Raw genomic sequence first — 18,949 nt, forward strand, 5'->3', positions numbered from 1 at the left:
AATCAAGTCCTTGCGCATAAGTCATGGTGGGTAACTTTGGAGACCTGCCTATTCCCATTCCACATCTGGAAATGATGGAATTCGCACAAACACACATACATAATTTTCTAACCTCAAAAGTGAGGACGAAAAATTTCTAGCTTTTCCCTTCAAACAGAAAAAGTGAATATTTCTGCATAGTTCATGCCAGGAATGTACACATCCCAATTTCTTTGTTTGAGGGAGGGATTATTCTGCACATATATGATCAAGTTCCTGTTAATCATTTTGCATGATTACTTTTTTATGTAGAAAACAACAGACACATACATATTTTGCTTACCTTAAATCTTTGCATGCAGATTGTGGAGTTATGCATTGATCCTTCTATATGAGGAGAGGCAGGTAAGAAATAAAATTAATAATAATAATAATAATAATAATAATAATAATAATAATAATAATAATGATCATGGTTATTATTATTATTGCAGCCCTCAGTGGCACAGCTGGTTTTTTAAAAAAATTTATTTTTACTTTTTGATACATCATAACAATTAACTATTTTTGCCATACATAACTTATTTCAGTATACATTGTTCCAAAGGTAACTATTTCTTAAATGACATTTTAAACAATCCTTAGAAATGTATCACCCTCCACCCCCGCCCTCCCCCCATACCCCCACCCCCCTGGAACAGCCATTGACCAGCTGAGCTGCTGAACTTCCTGACCGAAAATTTGATGGTTTGAATCCAGGGAGCGGAGTGAGCACCTGCTGTTAGCCCCAGCTTTGCCAACCTAGGTAAAAGTAAAGGTTTCCTCTGACGTTAAGTCCAGTCATGTCTGACTCTGGGGGTTGGTGTTCATCTCCATTTCTAAGCCGAAGAGTCAGTGTTGTCCGTAGACACCTCCAAGGTCATGTGGCCGGCATGACAACATGGAGCGCCATTACCTTCCCGCCGGAGCGGTACCTATTGATCTACTCATATTGGCATGTTTTCGAACTGCTAGGTTGGCAGAAGCTGGAGCTAACAGTGGGTGCTCACGCCGCTCCTGGGGTTTGAACCTGGGACCTTTCAGTCTGCAAGTTCAGCAGCTCAGCGCTTTAACACACTTTGCCACAGGGACTCCTTGCCAACCTAGGAGTTCGAAAACATGCAAATGTGAGTCGATCAATAGGTATCACTCCAGCGGGAAGGTAACAGTACTCCATGCAGTCATGCCAGCCACATGACCTTGGAGGTGTTTACGGACAACTCCGGCTCTTCAGCTTAGAAATGGAGATGAGCACCAACCCCTCAGAGTAGGACACAACTAGACTTAACGTCAGTGGAAAACCTTTACCTTATTATTATTATTATTATTATTATTATTATTATTATTATTATTATTATACATTCTTCATGCTGAATTGTGACATTAAAAAGCCTCACGTGTCCTACTGAATGCACAGCTCACTACACAAACACAATAGCAGCACATCCTCCACACTGCTTACACAACCCTGAGCTGAAGTCAAGCATTCCACACCAGCCAAGAACCCACCTTAGGCAAACTTGCCCATATGTAAACCAACAACGAGGTTTAACCGAAAAGTTATTCTTGAAAACAATCAACTTTGTTATGACTGCAGATCAGGAAATCAGAGCTTTCTTTAAAAAAAAAAAAAAGGTAAAAAAACTCCTCTGTGCATATGTGTGTGCACGCATACATATTCATAAAAGTCAGTTTAACAACAAGCTTCTAAATCAATACCAAAATAGCCCTCCCTAGGGTTAAAGAGAGCCATAGTGGGATTTAATGGACTTTTTCCTATTGGAACATACTCCTGTACACATTTTTTCTCCTTCCAATACAAATTCTTTAGCGGAATCTGCAAGAAGGGAGATAGAAAAGCTATCGGATTTGCCTGGGGAATTTTCTGAAATTGGATCCATAAATTGAAAATGAGTTACAATACTACAATACAAATGCGAGAGTAGAACACAATTTCCAGCTGTTTTAATCATATGTGGCTGAAAGGGGCAAAGATGTTGTGAAAAGGGATTTTGTGTCTCCCTTCCATTAGGCTGATGGGAAAACACTGAAATGGGACAAGGGAAAAGCTCTTTGGGGGAACTTCTGGAGCATAAAGTCAATCAGAAGCAAAGCTTGAGCTGGGGTTGCCTGCTGAGAAACAGTGTTGGGTTCCTGCTCTGATTTCCTCCAAAGCCATCTCCCAGATCTATTGCTTGCTTCTTTCTTTAGTCCCAAATATAAGGGCAAAATATAGGGGCAAAAGTAACGCTGGTGTAATGTTGAAGGCTTTCATGGCCGGAATCACTGGATTGTTGTGAGTCTTTTGGACTGTATGGTCATGTTCCAGAAGTTTTCTCTCCTCATGTTTCACCCACATCTGTGGCAGGCATCCTCAGAGGTTGTGAGATCTGTTGGAAACTAGACTTGGACCTTCCACAGATATATAAACCTCACTGACCCAGTTCCCAATATACCTCATAACCCCTGGGGATTGCTGCCACAGATGTGGGTGGAACGCTAGGAGAGAAAACTTCTGGAACATGGCCATACAGCCTGAAAGACTCACAGAAACCCAACACTGGCTTAATTTCGGCATTGCAAGCTTCATACAAGCAAAGTAAAGCAATGTTAGTCAACATTGAGGAAACGTGACAGCCATGTGTAAATTGCCCAGATGTTATCCTATATTGGACCTTTAATACCTGGATGATTGTTTAACATTTTAACTATGTCGATTTTAACTATGACTTGTTTAAAATGCTTTTAAATTGTGTTGTCTGATGTCTAAATTGTTATTTTATGATTTTATGTGATTATATTGGGCTTGTTCCCAGTGTGAGCCGCCCCGAGTCCCCTGTTGGGGAGATGGAGGCGGCATACAAAATTATTATTGTTATTATTATTATTATTACTATTATTATTATTATTTTATTTTGACACAGCAAACAAGATAGATATGCTGGATTTCGTATCACAAAATCACAAGTCGAACACTTCCCAAGTGTCTAGGACTGTGTGATGTATTTTCGGATGATGCGTGCAGATCCCAGTAGGGTGGCCTTTTGCAGTTGGCAGATCGTAATTTTGTCAATGTCTATTGTTTCCAAATGACGGCTGAGATCTTTTGGCACCCAGTGTGCCAATCACCACCGGGACCACCTGTACTAGTTTCTGCCAGAGTCTTTGAAGTTCAATCTTGAGGTCCTGATAGTGGCTGAGTTTTTCCTGTTGTTTTTTGTCAATGTGACTGTCATCTGGGATGGTGACATCAATGATCCAAACCTTTTTCTTTTCCACAACTGTGATGTCTGGTGTGTTGTGTTCCAGAACTTTGTCAGTCTGGATTCGGAAGTCCCACAGTATCTTTGCGTGCTCGTTCTCCAATACTTTTGCAGGTTTGTGATCCCACGCGTTCTTTATTGCTGGGAGGTGGTACTTGAGGCATAAGTTCCAATGAATCATTTGGGCCACATAGTTGTGCCTCTGTTTGTAGTCTGTCTGTGTGATTTTCTTACAGCAGCTGAGGATATGATCAATGGTTTCGTCGGCTTCCTTGCAGAGTCTGCATTTTGGTCATCAGTTGATTTTTCGATCCTGGCCTTAATTGCATTTGTTCTGATGGTTTGTTCCTGGGCTGCAAGGATCAGGCCTTCTGTCTCCTTCTTCAGGGTCCCATTCATGAGCCAGAGCCAGGTCTTCTTCTTATCAGCTTTTCCTTTAATTTTGTCAAGGAACTTTCTATGCAGTGTTTTGTTGTGCCAGCTGTCAGCTCTAGTTTGTAGTGCGGTGTTCTTGTACTGATTCTTTGTCTGCTGTGTTTTGAGGAGTTTCTGATTTTTGACTTCAATCAAAGCAGGTTCTTCACTTTGCTTTACATATTCTGCCAGGGCATGATACTTTCAAATATAATAATAATAATAATAATAATAATAATAATAATAATAATAATTGAAAGTATATCATAAGGAAGCAAGCTTGTGTTCTGTGGCTCTAGAAACTAGGACTCAATGGAGCCATGGCTTCAGATTGCAGAAAAAAAGATTCCACTAAACATTAGGAAGAACATCTTGACCATAAAGAGAGATGTTCACCAGTGGAACTCTCTGTCTCAGGATCCGGTGGAAGCTCCTTCTTTAGAGGATTTTAAACAGAGGCTGGATGGCCATCTGTCAGGGTGCTTTGTGCTTTTCATGCATGACGGAAAGAGGTTTGGACAGGATGTCATGTGTGGTCTCTTTCCACTCTATGGCTTTACTCAAGTTAAGGGACTTTGACCCGAAAGAGTACGTCTCAACTTTTACCAATAGTGGATTATGCAAAACGAGGCTCATACAAAACCATGCTTTGGCTAATTCTTCCAGCTTCGACACTAAGCAAGACGTTTGGGGATAAAACCCATGGGATTCTAGTATCTTTAGATTTAAAACATTGCTTTAAAAAAGGCAAAAATTAAAAACAGGACAGGATGGCACCATTAAATGGTCTTTCCTTACAGGCAGTCAATGGAATGGCAGCAAGAAGCCAACCTAAACTCCCTAGGAAAGGACTTTCAGAGCTAAAGACTCACCCTTGGGAATAAAATGCATGCATTAATGGAAAACACACTTAAAAGCATTATATTCCAGAAAGTTAAGTTGTTTATCATTCTATATATATATATATATATATATATATATATATATATATATATATATATAAAATAATCTTAGATATATATATATATATATATATATATATATATATATATATATATTTCTAAGATTATTTTAAAAAGTGTAATGACAAAACATGTTCCATATGAGGCGCCTAGGAGCACATATGGATTTTCATGCGGGGCTTTCAGATAAACCATTCACAAATGATGGGTAAATGAGGCAGAAGGAATTCAGTGTCACAGAACTGAGAAACAGAGGGGAATCGAACTTGACATATTCGTCTGTCCCGAGATATTACCCAGCCGAAGCCTAATTTCAGCTTTGTGGCAGATGTAGAGCAGATGTGTTCTCTCGCTTTTTAAAAAGAAAAAGAGACTTGTTGGTAAGGCACACACTTGCCAAAAAGTCAAAGGGTTGGGAGCATGCTTTGTCCTACCTTCGATGTGGAACCGTTCATTGGAGGTCCATGTAAAGAAGGAGAAAACACTTTTCACATACACAAATCGCAGCTGGAAGCTTGTATCGGCTATAAAATAACACACAAACCCAATCTGATGGAAATGTCATTTGCCCAGAAGCTGATCACCAGCAAAATGGGTCTCCTTCTGTCCATGCAGCTGATGCCCAGTAAAGTAGCGGGGTTTTAGAGTGGGGGTTACAGTTGTGACAATACTACTACTACTACTACTACTACTACTACTACTACTACCACAGCTAATAATAATAATAATAATAATAATAATAATAATAATAATAATAATAATAACAACTTTATTTTTGTGCCCCGCCTCCATCTCCCCAAGGGAACTCAGAGCATCTTACATGAGGATGAGCCCGGTCAACATCACAGAATATAATCACATTAAAATACACAGTATCATAAAACAAAATAGAACAACAACAATTATAAACAACATCGCAGTTGTGATAGAATAAAAACAATATCGAACCAACAACCAATTAGCCTATAATAAAGTCCATTTCTAGGCATGGATGGGCAGGCTGGAGTAACTCACTTTTGAAAACAGAGCTAATGGATAAAGTGCATAAGTCCAATGAGTAGGGGTGAGCAATGTAAGATAGGAAATAATATCTTTGGGTAGAGAACAATAGTGAAGTGCAAGGGCAGATTTCAATTCCTAATTGGAGCCAGGTTATTTAGGAAATTGTCTAATCAAATGCACAGCAGAACATAATAACAATAATAATAATAATAATAATAATAATAATAATAATAATAATCCTCAGCTGCTGTAAGAAAATCACACAGACAGACTACAAACAGAGGCACAACTATATGGCCCAAATAATTCATTGGAACTTATGCCTCAAGTACCACCTCCCAGCAGTAAAGAACTGGTGGGATCACAAACCTGCAAAAGTATTGGAGAACGAGCACGCAAAGATACTGTGGGACTTCCAAATCCAGACTGACAAAGTTCTGGAACACAACACACCAGACATCACAGTTGTGGAGAAGAAAAAGGTTTGGATCATTGATGTCGCCATCCCAGGGGACAGTCGCATTGACGAAAAACAACAGGAAAAACTCAGCCGTTATCAGGACCTCAAGATTGAACTTCAAAGACTCTGGCAGAAACCAGTGCAGGTGGTCCCGGTGGTGATTGGCACACTGGGTGCCGTGCCAAAAGATCTCAGCCGGCATTTGGAAACAATAGACATTGACAAAATCACGATCTGCCAACTGCAAAAGGCCACTCTGCTGGGATCTGCGCGCATCATCCGAAAATACATCACACAGTCCTAGACACTTGGGAAGTGTTCGACTTGTGATTTTGTGATATGAAATCCAGCATATCTATCTTGTTTGCTGTGTCATAATAAAATAATAATAATAAATAAATCAATAAATAACAACATCCACGTTTTTTAGTTCTAATACTATCATGAGTATGACGAAACTACGATGGTGAACACAAAACAGTTACTGTTTCTAATTTACCCATTATTTAGACACTATTATCATGCTTGTTACTGCTCCCATCCAACCTACTTTACCATGAATCAGCAATATATGAATAAGGAGGTCCATTCTGCTGGAGATTTGGAGTACTGGTGAATGACATTTCCATCAAAACTTAATTTTTTATGACTTTGATTTTCATAAAGGGAGGATTTCTTCTCTCTCTTTGTCCTGCTTGAATGTCAAATGATGCCCGGAAGCTTTGATTGACTGATAGAAGGCTTGATTAGTTGAACATTCATGCCCCACCTTTAGGATTCCAGTGGAATTGCTTAAAATGTCAAACCCATGAAAATCCAATAAAGCGATAAAAATAATCAATCAATGCTAGAATGTCTGCATACAAAAGAAAATGAACATAAAATAATGACATCAACCATTTAATATATACAGATGATACCATACTTCTAGCAGAAAATAGGAAAGGCTTGAGTTGATGATTGAAAAATCTCAATCAAGAAAATGAAAAGGTTTGTTTGCAGTCAAATATGGAGAAAAACAAACATGATGATCACAGATGATTTACATACCTTTTTTTGTGTCAGGAGCTCAAGTCGCTTCTGGTGTGAGAGAATTGGTCATCTGCAAGGACATTGTCCAGGGGATGCCAGATGTTTGATTTTTTTACCATCCTGTGAGAGGCTTCTCTCATATCCTTGCATGGAACTGGAGCTGATAGAGGGAGCTCATACGCACTCTCCCCAGGTTGGATTTGAACCAGCAACCTTCAGGTCAGCAACCCAACCTTTAAGTCATCAGTCCTGCCGGCACAAGGGTTTAACCCACTGTGCCACTGAGGGCTCCATACATACCTTTAAAGTAGACAATAAAGACATTGACATAGTTCAAGATCTTTCATATCTTGGCTGTCATGGATTTGAATGGAGACCACAGGCAAGGACTAAAAAAACCCTAGGGTTTTGATGGACAGCTGGGAGGAATTGGACAAGATCCTGAAAAGTTTAGATATATTGCTGAATACTACATTTAGGATTGTCTATAACATCATGTTTCCAATTTTTATATATGGTGGAGAAAGCGAGGCAATGAAGAAAACTGATGGGAAGAAAATCTAATTTGTGGCCACGGGTGCATCTACACTGTAGAATGAATGCAGATTGAGCCCACTTTAACTGCCAATCCTCAATGCTATGGAATTCTGGGAGTTGTAGTTTGGTGAGGCACCAGCACTCTTTGGCAGAGAAGGCAAGAAATCCCAGGATTTCTTTGCACTGAGCTAGGGTAGTTAAAGTGATGTTGAACTGCATTCATTTTCCAGTGCAGAAGCACCCTTGACCTGCACAATTCCCAGTAACTGTCACAAAAATCTAGGATATGAGCTAGGTCATTTCTTAGAATGGAGACTCGTTCTGCATATTTCTAGGTTCTCAACACATATTGCCCAGTGGGAAGTTCTAAGCAAATTTTGGCTAAAACTAATTGTTAGCCATGACTTAGAGTTCTACACCACACATAAACACTGATATGCTAGAATCTACAGTGTAGAGGCATGCCATATCTAAAACTCAAAGTCCAGCCTATTTGAGACATGGTTGGTGTGTGTTTTCAGGAAATCCTATCTCAAGGATTTCTTGACAAGGTTTATCCAGATAGAGGTTGTTTTTGATCTCTGTGAAAGTGGGACATCCCACGGGCACCCAATGTGTTTCATGGCCAAGTGGGGATCTGAACCCTTGTTTCCAGAGTTGAAGTCCAAAACTGACCCATGATTGAGACCCAATTGGCATGTGCTTTCCTTGGGCTGCAATGAAGGCATGGAGGAGAGGATGAAGAGCATAGCCATGAAATGACGAACTCAGCCTGTGGAGCAATTCGCCACCCACTCCATGCGCCACTGAGGTTGGAGCAATGGGTTTTTCAAGCGAGTAATTTATATGGATATCAAGGGTTCAGTTGGAGCATTTTTAAAAACACGACAGAAAGAGGAGGCTCGGGAAAAATATGTTGCTCTCCAAATCCCAGTGGTGCGCCACATTCCTTTTATGAGTGAATTTATTCTTTAGTACTTTCATGGGCTGACATGAGGGAGGAATTCGCATGTCAGGAGAGATAACATCTCCCAGCTGCCAAAGGACTCTATTCAGACATGCATGTTCGGAGGTTGATAACTTATTCTGTATTGCCAAGAACTCAAAGATAGACATTTCTCCTTTTATCTCCATCTCTCTGCTCCCTGCATACTAAAGATATGGCAAAACAGCAAGATTCATCTTAACTAGCCCTCTCCGAGAGAAGAGAGTTTTTCTTTTCTCCCTCAGTCCATGCCAGGAGATACAAATGTAAAGGAGTAAGATGTCACCGAGGCTGATAGCAAACGTATTATCAAGGCTTGCTTACATAAATTGAGCTTTATAGTGTGCGTGTATAAATCTATTGATGAATCAGGAGTATTGTGAAAGTTTTCCACTGTAACAAAAAAGCATCCCCCCTTTTGATATTAAAATGATATCAAACTGCCTTCATTGCTTTTAGAATTGATTTCCTGGTCATTTACACTATACTCACTTGCTCTCACTTTCCAGTTCCTTCTTTTGCCCCTTATAATGTATATCCAATTGCCCATAAAGGATTGCCCTTCTCAGAGGAGAGCACTTTAACTCCCACCATGTTTACAAGTCTTACTTAGTACACTTTTGCCCAGTCCATTTTTATGATTCTATTGCTGTATTTTAACCTGTGTTTTATTAACGGTTGTCATTTTATTTATGTCTTTTTAAATTTTCATTTGCATTGTTGTTCGGTTCCTGATGTTATCGTACTTTTGTTCTACATTTGTGAGCCACCCCGAGTCCCCACGGGGAGATGGAGGCGGGATATAAGAATAAAATTATTATTATTATTATTATTATTATTATTATTATTATTATTATTATTATTATTATTCAAGAGGTCGACTCATTGCACTCTATGCCTCTCTGAATTTTCATAGCACCCTTGTATATTTCAAGGGAAAGGCACAGAGCTACGACTTCCATTTATGCAATGTTTCCAGAGTTTGGTGCTAGGAGCTTTGGAATGAGAATAATCCTTTTTTTTGGGGGGGGGGAGCAAAAGGGTTGCATGAACAACAAACAGAAATGAAAAGAAAGTAAGATAACTTCCTATTTTAAATGGATAAAGGGATTTCCCACAATCAGACTAGAACTTTAATGCCTAAGCTTGGACACACACACACACACACACACACACACACACATATATATATATATATATATATATATATATATATATATATATTTGCTTCTAATGTTGTTATTATTATTATTGCATTTTTTTCAAAGCCTGCTATGGAATACAAGGAGCTGGAGGGCGGGATTTTCCAAGGGCATTAATAAACCAAGGGATGGAGAAAAGGAGAAGTGGGGAGCAAAATGCCATCTTTCTCCCAGCACAGATGTTTACCCTCTAACCTTCCCCTTTTAGCCTGAATGCCAATGAGAGATGGCACCCAGAAGCGTTACAAATGAAGTGACCTAATTGTAGTGGCAAAGAACAAGGTTGCCCTTCTAAACCACGGTCTGTTTTTAAATGTGTGGGAGATTATCTATCTATAATCTATCTATGGTATCTATCTATCTCAATGTATGTTGACTAGTTTCCTGCCTCTAAAATATATAAAGATGCAGTGTTCACAGAAAGGCAAAGCTCTAACATATGCAGGCCAAGGGTTTATTTAATTTGGTGCGCATGAGGAATTTCAAAACTACGTGGAGAAGAATTGCCAGCCTGAATCAGTCCATTGGTTCGTCACATTTGGTTCTTGCCTTCAGCAACGGCGAAAGCGCGGACACTCTGGCGGAAGGCGGCCCACGGTGCCCACAATCCATGTAGTTTCCTACACGGAGGACGAGGATGGAAAATTTTTCAGGTTCCTTCAGGCAATTTGCTGATATGAGAAAATGCTTTGTGTCCCCGCTCCTTTTTCCCCCTTCTCTAATCTCTATGCATGTTAGTAGGCCTGAAAAAATATGTATAAGGATCTGATCTTTGCTCTAAATGGAGATACAGATGGGAACTGGACTGTACAACGCGGCTAATTCGCTTTGACGTTGTTTACCACCATTTCCCCCCACAACAGGGTTCATGGGAACAGCTCTTCCTTTCACATCATCAAATGCAATGTCACAATATCATTAGACTTCAAATGCAGAAGCAATTTGTCCACCCTTTCTACTCTTTTCTGCTGTTGAAAAAGATATGTTTCTGGGTATTTTTTTCATTTGTATGTTTAAGTGCATTCAGAGACCAATTTGAGAATATTCAAAGTGGAAACCTCATGTGGCATGGAGGTTGTCAAGTTAATTTAGAAATCTGGCATTATTTGCTCACATGCTTTTAAGAACATAGGTAAAGGTAATAAAACCATGGAAATGATATATATGAGTTTTACAAAACTAAAATGAAAAAGTATGGGGTATGTTTCAATTCTAAAATATTTGGTGAGGGCCAAGGAAACGCTTCAGATATGGCTTCCAACTTACAAAATTTCTGATTTCCTTACAAATTCCAGCTCTTCTGATTTTTTTGCACATGCCTAATATCTACATGGGACCCTGGTGGCACAGTGTGTTAAAGCGCTGAGCTGCTGAACTTGCGGACCGAAAGGTGCCAGGTTCAAATCCAGGTAGTGGAATGAGTGCCTGCTGTTAGCCCCAACTCCTGCCAACCTAGCAGTTTGAAAACATGCAAATGTGAGTAGGTCAATAGGTACCGCTCTGGCAGGGAGGTAACGGCACTCCATGTAGTCATGATGGCCACATGACCTTGGAGGTGTCTATGGACAACGCCAGCTCTTCGGCTTAGAAAGGAATATGAGCACCAACCCCCAGAGTCGGTCACAACTGGACTTAACTTCAGGGGAAACCTTTACCTTTACTTTAATATCTACATAGAAAGACACATGCAGTTTTGCACGCTAATCCATGGATATGTCTTTGCATCCTTGGCTTGAGACTCAATACCATGGAGTCACATGCAAAAGGATCTTATTACACATTTGAGACTATTGAAGTGCTCAACGGTGCTATAGGATCTTTTTTAATCTCAAACTAATCGGCATGAAGAACTGCCCTATTGTCAAGGGTTTTTTCCCCCACAGAACAGAGAACAATTGTTCACTCTTGACAACAAGAACAAAATGTATGATGGTTTACATATGTTTGTTTACTGATTGTTCCAGCTTCTTATAAAATAACTCTAAATGAAGCAGAAAGGATCAAAATCTTGCTTTAGCCCTGTTCCTCTTTCTTTCTTTTTCTCTGCTTCCCTCACCAATTAAATACTATCAATTTGCTCTGGTTCTCCAGTTCCATCATAATAAACCACCCGAAGAGACCTCATAGAGGTCTATGGACATGGTATCCCAATGATGTTTGGTCCTCCATCTATTACGGAATTCTTAGTCCTATTCTCCTAAACTTACATGGCTACTGAGCTAGCCTAATGGTAGCTGTAGAGAAAAAAGATGTGTTACGCCATGTCACTTCCACAGGCATTCAGTGATTATACCGAATTTGTGTCTCACTGTGTCTTTTAAAACAATGCTTCCTATGCTATTTAATGTGGAGACTCAACATTATTCTTTTTTCAGGCATATCATGAATCAGTATCATATTTGCACCCATTGGCTACAATTGTTTCTTTCTTCCTTGGAAACTCATTAGGGGCTGGCAGCAAATGCCTCAGGGATTGGCACCCGTCCATGGACCACCACATGAGTTGCATTGATTTAAAATACTGGCAGCACAATAAAAAACACACAAACCCACATTCATTCATGTCTCGAATACTCACATTAGTCAATATTGTAGATCAGTTACTTAGTTAACTAAAGGTAACTACTAGGTTTTTAAAGCCCAAATAGTTCTGTATGCACAATTTGCATCATCACAATTGTGACAGCTGAATCAGAAAAGAACATACTGGGGTCTCATTCAAAAGAGAAAAACAGGGTGCTAAAACAACAACAACAACAACAACAACAACAGCAATACAGTGTTTTTTCAATTGTAAGATACTATTGATTGTAAGATGCACCATAATTTCAGTACAACCGCCAACAACAAAAAATGCATAAGATACACTTGCAATTTTAAGATGCACCCCATTTTTAGATATGTTTATATAGGTTAAAAAGTATCTTAGAATTGAAGAAATATACTAATAATCCATTTTTCCAGCAATCAAAGTGGCCAAATTAGGCATCCATCTGATTTTTCTTTTTTTTGGGGGGGGGGGGGGTCGGATTTAATTAAGTATTTTAATTAATTAAGTAGATGATACAGAGTGCTGCCCATTTTTTTAAAATACATCTTTTCATAATATTCACATTTTGCAATACTATATTCAAACTTTTGTATATCAGTTATCCTTTCTGATACAATTTTGTGGAATTTTTTTGTACGCACATTAGAAGCAAGAACTGCATGACTCTGCTCTGATCAGAATAATAATCCAATGAATCAGCCTGTGTGTTTCAAAGTGTAAATTGAACAAAACCCCCATCATTTCTGCTCGGGAAGGTTTTTTGGTTTTTCCTACCCTTGCCTTGGCACCCTTACCTTCTGTCCAAACGACTTTTTTCAAAACAAGTGAAAAGCTTTCCACCTGATTTCCATTCCATGAGTCACAGTGAATTTCAGCCTCAAATAAATCAATGTCATCTGCTGCAAACGTTTGCCTAGAAGGGATTCCATCCAGCCTTACACAGCCCCGGGCGAACAGAGAATTAATTTGTTTTTACGTTGTGCAAATTTCACCCTGAACCCACTTGAAAACGGCAACTCTAAATCTGGCTCCATCCTGATTCTGACTCCCCAAAAGTCATTGGAAAAGTGAATTGCCCAATGGGATGATGGGGTTTATAGTCCAACACATGAAGAAAGGTTAATAACCTTCATCAGCTTCATAGTTTCAGTGTGAGAACCTGATTCTTTTTCTAATATCTTTGTAATCCAGAAGCAATGACTTGGATACGACATTAAAAATAAGTAAAATAAGTTTTTTTTCACAGTGGTGATTCATCACAATAGTATTTATTTACTAGTACTGATTTTTAAAAAATATATATATTTATTGCACTTTTGCACACAACCTCTTAAACTGTCATTCTAGATTCAGTTGAACTATAGAAATGATAAAAAATATTTGGACAATAGTTGGAAAAACATGTTTTTTTTTATTGTTGAAAGAACTTGAAAAGAAGAATTCCAGGTGAATAAGAATTCTTGTTTATGCAGACAACATTTTTTTGTGCAGGAAATTGGATTTTCTTCACAGAAAAATATTTATACAGAAAACATTCTGCATAGAAAATGGTGCAAATGACAAATGTATTTTATGGTTGATTTACATAGAAAACATTTTCTGCAAATGAAACAGCTTTTCTTGTGCAGAATATTTTACTTTCTCTGCAGAAAAAACTGTTACCTACCCAAAAAATACTGATTTCTGTACAAAACCAACATGGTAATAAAAGAACGTTATCTTTTCATGCACAAAATATCCTTCATTACACATGATATCTATTTTCATACAAAAAGAAGGGTTTGTACCCTGAAAAAATTCTCTGCCAAAAATTTTAAGTGGGTCTTGAATGTCAGGATAAAATACTGGTTTATTATTTTTCCCAGTGAACCCGTTTTTCAACTTGGAAGGTTAAAAATTGTGAACAGAAATGTTTATGGGCTTCTCTAGTTGCATCTGGACCATAGACTTAATGCATCTTGAAGCCACTTTAATTGTTATCCTATGGAATCCTGGAAGTTGTTGTTTTAGGATGTCTTTAGCCTCTCTCTCCCTCATCAAACTACAGTTCCTATGATACTATTGCATTGACCCGCATCTCTTAAAGTGAAGTCAAACTTCAACAGTGGGGATGGATTTGAAGAAATATAGGATAAAATGCAATTAAGAATAATAATACCATGATTTTGAGTTGATGGACCTCCTCAACTTTCTCTTAGCATTGGCAACCATTGGGAGCGGAGGGCCCGCTGTTAGCTCCAGCTTTTGCCAACCTAGCAGTTCAAAAATGTGAGTAGATCAATAGGTACCGCTCTGGCGGAAAGGTAGTGGTGCTCCATGCAGTCATGCCGGCCACATGACTTTGGAGGTTTCTACGTACAACCCCGGCTCTTTGGCTTAGAAATGGAGATGAGCACCAACCTCCAAGGTCATGTGGCCAGCATGACTGCATGGAGCGCCGTTACCTTCCCGCTGGAGCAGTACCTATTGATCTACTCACATGTTTTCGAACTGCTAGGTTGGAAGGAGCTGGAGCTAACAGCGGGCGCTCATTCCGCTCCCAGGATTTGAACCTGGGACCTTTTGGTCCGCAAGTTCAGCAGCTCAGCGCTTTAACACACTGAGCCACCAGGGCCCCACTGCGGTATGTGAATGTACCCTTTGCTTTGGAGAAATGGAGGATAAAAAGTGATATTGCAAATCATTACATGATACCAAGACATGATTTGCTATCCCCAGCTTTCCCTGAACATCTAGCATCATCAATGTGAAAAGTGGAAGGCTGAGGAGCAGAGGTGGAGGCAAGGCCCTCCCCTGACAAGGCCAATTCCTGTTAGCATGGCAATCTGTGTGCACATTTTTGCAGCTGCTTTTATTTTGTTTTCTTTCTTTCTCCCCCCCCCCCCTTCCAAAATCTGTCACTCCTTGCTCTTGCCTCAACCTCTTCCCTCCGGGCTTCTGCTGGAGCCATGTGTGTACGGCCCGAGGTCCCTTGTGTCAAATGTCAGACCTTGTACCAAGCTGTCAAAGAAGAGAATAGGCCGGGATGATTGATGACTGGAAAGCCCGAAATCCAAACCTTGGCTGCAAATGCTGCTTTGACGAAAAGAGAGAGAGAGAGGGAGAGAAAGCAAGAGAGAGGGAGAGGAAAAAGAGAGAGAGAGCGAGCACACACAGTGGCTCCAGTCAAGGTCAGCTCACATTCCATTACACCCACCGCTTTGGGGCATCTAACAAGCCATTACATTCACACAGACTTTGCTTGTGTATCTCTTTTTCTCGCTGCCTGGCACACACACCCTCCTCCTTTTTAATGCGCCTGCCAAATTTTTCAAGCACTTAATCCCATTTTTTTTTTTAAAAAGAAAAAGATAGAATAGACTTTCCTCCCAGCTTCACACCAAACTCTCTCTCTTTCTCCCCCCTTCTCCTCCAGGCTCCTTTACTCCGAGATGCCAAGGGCTGTGTTTTTATGCCGCGCAAGTCAGATGACAAGATTATTAATGGGAGTGGGGCAATGTCATATCTGATTTCATGCATATTCATGAATGGTGTCATGCAGCTGGGACCATGCATCACGGGGAGAGAAAGAGAGAAGGAGGGAGAGAGAAAGTTTTGCATCTTCCCCCAGTCGTGAAGAAAAGTCTGATGGACGAAATTAAGTTTGAATTACGGTCTTTAAAATTATACTTTCTGATTCATTTTAATTGAAGATAGTAGGTGGGAAGAAAACCTACCAGTGGTGGGGTCTATAAACTCATTGTTTAATTAATTATGTATTTATCTTAATTAATCCAAGGACAATGAGAAATGATAGATTTGAAGCTGGTAGGCGGGGAGGTTGAGACCGAGCTTTTTGTGACCACTGCTGTAAAAGTACAGTAGAGTCTCACTTATCCAACATTCGCTTATCCAACGTTCTGGATTATCCAATGCATTTTTGTAGTCAATGTTTTCAATACATCGTGATATTTTGGTGCTAAATTCGTAAATACAGTAATTACTACATAGCATTACTGCATATTGAACTACTTTTTCTGTCAAATTTGTTGTTAAACATGATGTTTTGGTGCTTAATTTGTAAAATCATAACCTAATTTGATGTGTAATAGGCTTTTCCTTAATCCCTCCTTATTATCCAACATATTCACTTATCCAACGTTCTGCCGGCCCGTTTATGTTGGATAAGTGAGACTCTACTGTAATAACAAAAGATATAGAGAATATACAAGTTCTTTATCCTCTATCTCAGTGGTTCTCAACCTGTGGGTCCATGGGTGTTTGGCCTAAAATTCCCAGAAATCTCATCCAGTTTACCAGCTATTAGGATTTCTGGGAGTTGGAGGCAAAAACATCTGGGGATCCACAGATTGAGAACCATTGGTCTATCTGAAATGCATAGGACCAGAAGTGTTTGGGATTTTGGACTTTTTTGGAACATTTATGATATTTACATAATACTTAAGGTAAAGGTAAAGGTTTCCCCTGATGTTAAGTCCAGTCATGTCTGACTCTGGGGGTTGGTGCTCATCTCCATTTCTAAGCCAAAGAGCCGGCATTGTCCATAGACACTTCCAAGGTCATGTGGCCAGCATGACTGCATGGAGCGCCGTTACCTTGCCGCCGGAGCGGTACCTATTGATCTAATCACATTGGCAGGTTTTCGAACTGCTAGGTTGGCAGAAGCTGGAGCTAATAGCAGGTGCTCATTCCGCTCCCGGGATTTGAACCTGGCACCTTTTGGTCCGCAAGTTCAGCAGCTCAGCGCTTTAACACACTTCGCCACCGGGGTTTATTATGCATGTGTATACTTACACATACATGATAAGGTATTTTGGAAACTCACATCTAAACATGAAGTTAATTGATCTTTCATTTACACATAGCCTGAAGATAATCCTATACAATAATTTCAATAACTTTGTGCATGAATCAAAGTCTGTGCACCACCCTAGCCTTTCTATAACTGCTCAGCAGACCTTGGAATTGAGTAGCCCAGGCCCTATCCAGGCCATCGGTTTGCACTTTACTCACTCCCCGGCCTTATGTTACTTCAAATAGTTGTCTTGGGCCACCCTGGGTAGTTGAACTTCACTCAAGGAGTAGTACTAGAACTGAATTTTAAATGTGTTTGATTGTTTTTAATAGTAACATGTTGATGTTTTTATTATGGTTATGGTGTATGTTTATGTTGGCAATTGAATATTTTATCTACCTTGGAAACTGCCCTGATTCCCTTTGGGGAGATAGAGAAGTATACAAATAAAATGTATTTATTATTATTATTATTATTATTATTATTATTATTATTATTATTGACACAATGATGTTGTATGACACAGCAAACAAGATAGAGATGCTGGATTTCGTATCACAAAATCACAAGTCGAACACTTGCCAAGAGTTTAGGACTGTGTGATGTATTTTCGGATGATGTGCACAGATCCCAGTAGGGTGGCCTTTTGCAGTTGGCAGATCGTAATTTTGTCAATGTCTATTGTTTCCAAATGCCGGCTGAGATCTTTTGGCACGGCACCCAGTGCGCCCATCACCATCAGGACCACGTGCACTGGTTTCTGCCAGAGTCTTTGAAGTTCAGTGAGTTTTTCCTGTTGTTTATCATCAATACGACTGTCACCTGGGATGGCGACATCAATGATCTAAACCTTTTTCTTTTCCACAACTGTGATGTCTGGTGTGTTGTATTCCAGAACTTTGTCAATCTGGATTCGGAAGTCCCACAGTATCTTTGCGTGCTCATTTTCCAATACTTTTGCAGGTTTGTGACCCCACCAGTTCTTTACTGCTGGGAGGTGGTACTTGAGGCATAAGTTCCAATGAATTATTTGGGCCATATAGTTGTGCCTCTGTTTGTAGTCTGTCTGTGCAATTTTCTTACAGTAGCTGAGGATATGATCAATGGTTTCGTTGGTTTCCTTGCACAGTCTGCATTTTGCGTCAACAGCTGATTATTATTATTATTATTATTATTATTATTATTATTATTATTATTATTATTATTATTTGAAACATCAAAAACCAAGAGTGTCACTATCTCAGCCATCCATGAAGACAATTGTGGATTTGGGGATTCTGTATAATGGTTTCTCAACCTTTATACACATGTGCCCACACAGATCTTGTTATGTGGGTTGTCCATTGTTTATCACATAGCAATTCTTTTTGAGGGGGGGAGGGGGGGGTCAAGCCGAACCACCAGTGAATACACACCAACAAAGAAAAATTTCCAACAATAATATACAACATCTGAGAAGTCTTTCTTCTGCTGTCAGGGCTATTTTGATTGCCCTTTCCCTGCATGGCAGGGGATTGGACTAGATTGGCCCATGTCATCACCTCCAAATCTATTATTCTATGATTCTATGCTGTTCTGTGCCTGTTATGTGCCTTCAAGTTATTTCTGACTTATGACAAACCCAAACTTATGGGGTGGGAAGGATTCTTACCAAAATATGTCCAGAGGAGAATTATTATTGCCTTCCACACATGCTGAGAAAGTGGGACTTGCCCAACGAGTGGCTTT

The sequence above is a fragment of the Anolis carolinensis genome, unplaced genomic scaffold (genome assembly GCF_035594765.1).
Source record: "Anolis carolinensis isolate JA03-04 unplaced genomic scaffold, rAnoCar3.1.pri scaffold_11, whole genome shotgun sequence".
In the NCBI taxonomy this organism is placed as follows: Eukaryota; Metazoa; Chordata; class Lepidosauria; order Squamata; family Dactyloidae; genus Anolis; species Anolis carolinensis.